Consider the following 6000-nt stretch of genomic DNA (forward strand, 5'->3'; position numbering starts at 1 on the left):
AGCTGCCCTTGAGATAAAGCTTTTGCATCAGTGGGAGAGAAACAACTGGCCAGGAGAAGCTTTTGCAATGCATTTCAGCAACACTTTCTAAATTAAGTGCCTTAAAGATTCCATTTAGATTCTGTCAGGGAGTTTCTGGGTGTTAATTAAATACTGACTGATTATGGAAAACTTATTTATGGGAATCCTAGACCTGCTGATGCCTCCAGGAGCATTTTATAACACATCCTACTTAGAAATATTTTTTTGTATTGGCTTTTCTACACCTTTTATTTTTTTTTCACTTATTTTGAAGAATGTTATCAGGAAAAGAAAGAGATTTCATTCTTAAAAGCTTTCCTGTCATAACTTCTAAATTCTCTAGTTCTTACTGGATAAGTAGGAGACTGCAGGTGATAAATTAGAAATATTTCGACTCTGGAAATGTAGCCACTGGAATTAAAAATGAGACATAGAAGCCTTTTATTCTCTTTATTCTCTTGATTTGTGGGCACCCATTTTGTGAAAAACCATATTCTGATGGTGTCAGCACAAAGTTAACCATGACAACCACAGTTAAATGCTGACAAAATTAGAGATTCAGTGGCTCAAAATATTCACAAAAGCAGGAAAAACTTCATGTAAATGCAACAGGTGGGTGTGGAACTCTGGCAACTTGTTTTAGGAACAGAACTGCTGGGATTGTGCAGTATTTGGTTTGTTAATCTAATTTTTTTTTTTGTTGTGAAGATTAGGAGGAAGGTAAAGCATGTTTAACTTTAAATGGTGCGAAGAAAAGTTTATTGCTAGAAACTGTAAGAAAAAAAAATAAAAATTAGAATAAAAGTTTTATAATTGTTTTTCTCTCTTCACACACTCTTTTTTTTTTTACACTGACAATGTACAGAAAACAAATTAGCCGGTTTATTCTAAAAAGTTGAGAAAAGACTGCCCAAGTCTCAGCAAGTAAAAATTTTAAAAAAATCTTTACAAACCACCACAGATTGTGACTGGGACTGTCACTGGGGTTGTGACTGGGATTTTACTGGGGTTTTACTGGAATTGTCACTGGGAAATGCCACTGGCAGGGATGCTCTATGTATAATGGAAAACTTTGCTATATGAATATAGTTTCTTTTAGTTCTGTTATTAACAAAACTTAGAAATAGTAATTTGATAATTTTTTTTTTTCTTGGACTATAACATGGTAATGCAAAAAGCTTTTGTTCGTGTCACTTACTCAGAGAATGATAAAAAGGATAATCAGGAAAATTTTCACATTTTTGGATTACTGGTGACACACCAGAACCCCAGGGAATTAATTTATTGATCTTCTGTTATCAGGGAGTACTGACATGTTGATTTACAGGTTGAGGGGATGATTTTGGATAATGCATGAAGGGCTATGAGTATGTTGATGCATTTAACAAAGTGTTTTCTTTGTTAGTGTGTGCTCTTGGCTAAAGGCTAAGCACCCAACCATAAAACCTTCTGCTTTATTGTTTGTCTTTTATTATCTTTTATTAAACCTTCTAAAATTTACCAAGAAAGTGAACCCTGTTTGTCACAAGCACAGCCTTTCCAGGCTGGCCCCAGAGAGCCAGAGGAGCATCCTGAGTTTCCAAAAAGCACCAGAGGCTGTCAGAGCTGGGTTTAAAGCTGCACCCAGGGAAGTGGGAGCTGTTCCCTGATCCAGGAGCTGCACCCAGATGAGCAATGTCCCTGCCTGAGTCACACACAGCCCAATCCATCACCACTGCCTTTTATTTAATGCACAATAACCCTGCCTCTGAGCCGAAATTAATTGCACGGTCGTACATGTGAGTCACTTAATTGTAATTGTTATTACCTTAATTTCTACAATTACAGTGGGTAAACAAAGGGGCTTCATTCTCCAAGGGCTCTGGCTCATGTTTGGAGCACGTTTGTTTCCTGCCTTGCTCATTTCTCATGGCAGTTCTCTAGAAAACATCGTGTAAGTCCTCCCAAAGCAGAGAATTTGAAAATATTCTCGTGTAATAAGTTCTTATGGCAATAAGAATTTTTCCTTCAGCTCTGGACAGCTCCTGGGTGGGTCCTGGTGGCTGAGTGACACCAAATGCCCTACAAAGGGACAACTTCATCAAGAGCTGAGACCCCAGTGCCAAGAGCTTGCACTTCTTGTCTTCCTTCAGTGGCTGCACCCCACAGAGTGGTTTGTAAGCCCAGATTTACAGATTTTACAGACACTGACCTTTTCTTAATTTGAATTTTAAATAACCATCTTGTAGATCTGACCCTGGGCTGGCTGCAGTGGCTGGTTGGTGTCTCTTGCTGATGGAATGGGGTAGTGCCTTTCCAGCTCCAGAGATCACAGATCTAAAAGAGCAGAGTTCACCAATAACTTTAATTATTTTGCTCTCCCTTCAAGCTACAACCCCTTTAATTACAGGCCTGTAACATTTTTCAGTTGTTCTCACTTCCCAGCAAATAGTTTGGCTAATAGTGGCTGTATTGATGGACCCATCCAGCAGAGCAGAGAAAGAACCAAAGCTCCTGGATTTAAAATGAATGGAGTGTTTACCTGTACATCATTTTAATGGATGGTGAAATTCATTCTCATGATAGACCCATAAATGTCACTTTCTGTCTGCCACAGCAAAATACTTGTGTAACAAATGGCATGCTGCATTAATACCCAACAAGAGGATGTTCAAAGCAGCTTGACTTGCATTACACACGCTAATAAAGGCTCAACCTGGGATTTTTATTCATTCTGTTGGCTCAGGGAGCAGCAGAAACACATGGGTGGAGGTACAGCAAGAGGGAAGACGAATGATATGAAATTAAATATAAACTAGTCTGGTTCCCAGAAATGAGATCCCTTTGTTGAGCTTGGGTTTATTCCAGGTGCTCTGGTAGAAATTTTTATGTGGTTGTTTTTTGTTTGTTTGTTTGTTTGTTTTTTACCACAATCCTCTATGAGTTTGCTCAGCTTCAAGAAAACCTGGGGACTGATATCAGCTTCTTCCATCCCTTAGTGGAAATGCAATCACATCCCTGAAATCCCAGTGTCCAGGGAGGTCAAAGCCCTCCAGGACTGCACAAAAGAACAGCCAGAGCCCTTTTTTTACATCCTGCTCTGCCCCCACTCTTCCAGACAGCAGCAGGTTTGGGACATTGTGGGTAAACAGGAATCAGCAAAACATCTCCAGCCTTTTGTTTCCCATTATTTTCTCTCCTGGAAAACCTTTTCTCAGGTTGCCTTTCCTGGATTCCCCTTGGGGAGCACAGACAGCAACCTCTCCTGGGCCCAGGGATGGGGTGGAGTAAAGAGCAGGGAACAAATCCAGCCCCAGTGCCAGGACCCAGCTCTGTGCCTGCCCCTTTGCCTTTAAAGAGCTGCTGCCTCACAAATCCATCCTGGGGGATTTCAGAGGGGTGAAACCAAAGGAAATTTGAGGATTAAAAACTATTTAGCAAAAAGTCAAACCCTCTGTATTCCTATAGAAATCAAGAACTTTCTTCACCTCGAATTCACCCTCTAGGCTTTAACAGAGAATAATGTGTCACATAAAGGAGGTAAAAATAGGTACAAAATGTAGAGAGAAGGAGGATTTCTCTCCTTCTCTTAAGTTCCCCATAAGAAGCTTTCATCTTGGTATTTGGGATGTTCTTATCTCCCCGTGGGTGTTTCATGAGCCACAAACAGCCCCACCACCACTTTGGGGCTGAGAGCTTTCCTGGATCAGCCCTTTATCCCTCCAGAAACTGCACTGAATAAAGCTGCCTGTCCTGTGTGCCACCCCACCTTTCCCTGTGATAAACTGGGGATGGGGCTGGAAGAGAAACCCCTAATTGTGGGTGGTCAAATTAAGGTCAGGGTTTTTGTGTTCCTCAGCAGAGGATTAGAGCCTGGGGGAAGTTTAGCAGGAAATAAATGGAATAATGTAATTCATAGAAAACTTCCCCCTCCTATCGACTGCCAATTTTCTGTTACACCTTTGGTTTCATCTTTATTCCCTTTGGTTTAGTTCCAGCTCCCTTGTCCCTAAACTCTCAGAGTGGACCCAATCTGCTTTAAAAAAAAAAGAATGCTGCAGCTCAGTTTCCAAGGCCTGCTCAGCTCTGTCAGATCATTTAAATATTTAATTGAGCCTGGATGGACTATTTGTTAATTAGAGCTTTCTGTGTTAGAGAAATGTTCCTTAATTTGCATCTCCCAATGTAAATATCCCCTGGATACCAGTGCTGAAAGCTGCAAACCCCTCCTCAGAAAGCAGCTGTCAGGGACAAAGCAGAATGGGATTCCCCTGCTTCCCAATTCCCAGGATCCGTGTTCCTCAGCTTGGCTCAGATTGGAAACATACCAAAAGGAGAGCAGGGCAGAGCTCAGTGTTTGATTGTCTCAGGTCAGCATCCCAGATGTGCTGAGCTCCAGATGTGCTGAAGCTGTCCCTGCACCAGCCCCTGCTGAGATGGGAGCTGAGTGTTCACCTGTTCCTCTTTGTCCTGGTTTGAAGGACAGGTGTCTGACAATAAAGGCAGAAAATTCTCTTTGAAATGGAGAACGGAAAACCTCCCTCCCTCCAAATTATTATTATAATTTTGAAATTTAGGAGCTCTCAGACAAAGATATGAGAATTAGGAATAACAGTTCTTTACTAGGAAAATTAAAATAGAAATGCACTATTACAAAGAACAATCCCAAAGCACTGCCAGAGTCAGAATCCAAGCTGACACCCGTCAGTCAGTCAGGGTGGTGGCAGCAGTCCCATTCAATGGTGGCTGCATCCTCCTGCAGTGGCAGATGTGGTTCAGCTGGAGCAGTGCTCCTAGAGAAGGTGCAGTTTCCTCTGAAGGTCCAGGGATGATGTGGAAAGGTCTGGCTTTCCTCTGGAATCCAGTGGAAAGAAGGTACCTTGGTGTCCAAAATCTCAGTTTTTATCTGGGTAGGAAAGGCTTGGCTCCTTCCCCTGGCTGGAGCATCTCCCAGTGGGATGATGGAATTTTATCAGTCATGCACTGGGACTCACTGGCCATGAACAGGAGATATTTCCTGGAGGCAGGATGGGCTGTGGGAAAGATAAAGATGATTGCCTCAGCTGGTTTAAAGATGGCCCATTAGCAGATAATGTGTGCCAGGAGATAAAGATCACTGCCACACCCAGTTTTAAACAATGACCCATTAACAGGAGATATCTCCCACAGGGATAAGAATCGCTGCCACACCCAGTTTTAAACAATGGCCCATTAACAGGTGATACCTCCTGGATGAAGGGTGAGTCATGGGAAAGATAAAGATGATTGCCCCAGCTGGTTTAATGATGGCCCATTAGCAGAGAATATGTGCCAGGAGATCAGGGTCACTGCCCCACCCGACTGCAGCAGGTGGTGACAGAATGCACATTTCTAGCCACATCCTGCATTGCAATCTAGCACACTCTTTTCCCTCCAGATGTGCTGAGGCTGTCCCTGCACTGGGCTCTGCTGAGATGAGATCTGGATGTTCACCTGCTCCTGTTTCCCCTCTCTGAGCTGTTGTAGGAACATGTTTGAGGTGCTGCTTTGCTCTGATGGCCTCTTCAGCTCTCTGTGCAAGGAGAGTGGTAATTCCACGGTGATATTTCAAGAAATATCTCTGGCTCTCTGTATTTAAGGGCTTTGAATCGTGAAGAGAAAGGGGAAGTGTAATCTTCTTACATTATCATTAAAGGCATCAACTAATCCTGCTGCAAAAGGTGTGATTTGCTGATGGAAAGGGGAACATTGCTGCTGCCTGGGAATGCATCTTGCCAGCTAATGAACAGTTTTCCCCCAGTTCCTCAAAAGCTTATCTGTGCCTGATAAATTCCACATCCCTGCCTCGTTAAAGCACAATCCCCACCTGGCAAATGCTATGGCCCTTTCTATAAATATTTACTTTTCCACTGGTGAGTAAAAACAACAAAGGGCTGGTGCTGGGATGTGCTGCAGATCAGGCAGGAGGTGGCACAGTCAGGTGGGCAATCATCAAACCAGTCAGGGGCACACTCAGGTTTT

The sequence above is a fragment of the Erithacus rubecula genome (assembly GCF_903797595.1).
Source record: "Erithacus rubecula genome assembly, chromosome: 25".
Lineage (NCBI taxonomy): Eukaryota > Metazoa > Chordata > Aves > Passeriformes > Muscicapidae > Erithacus > Erithacus rubecula.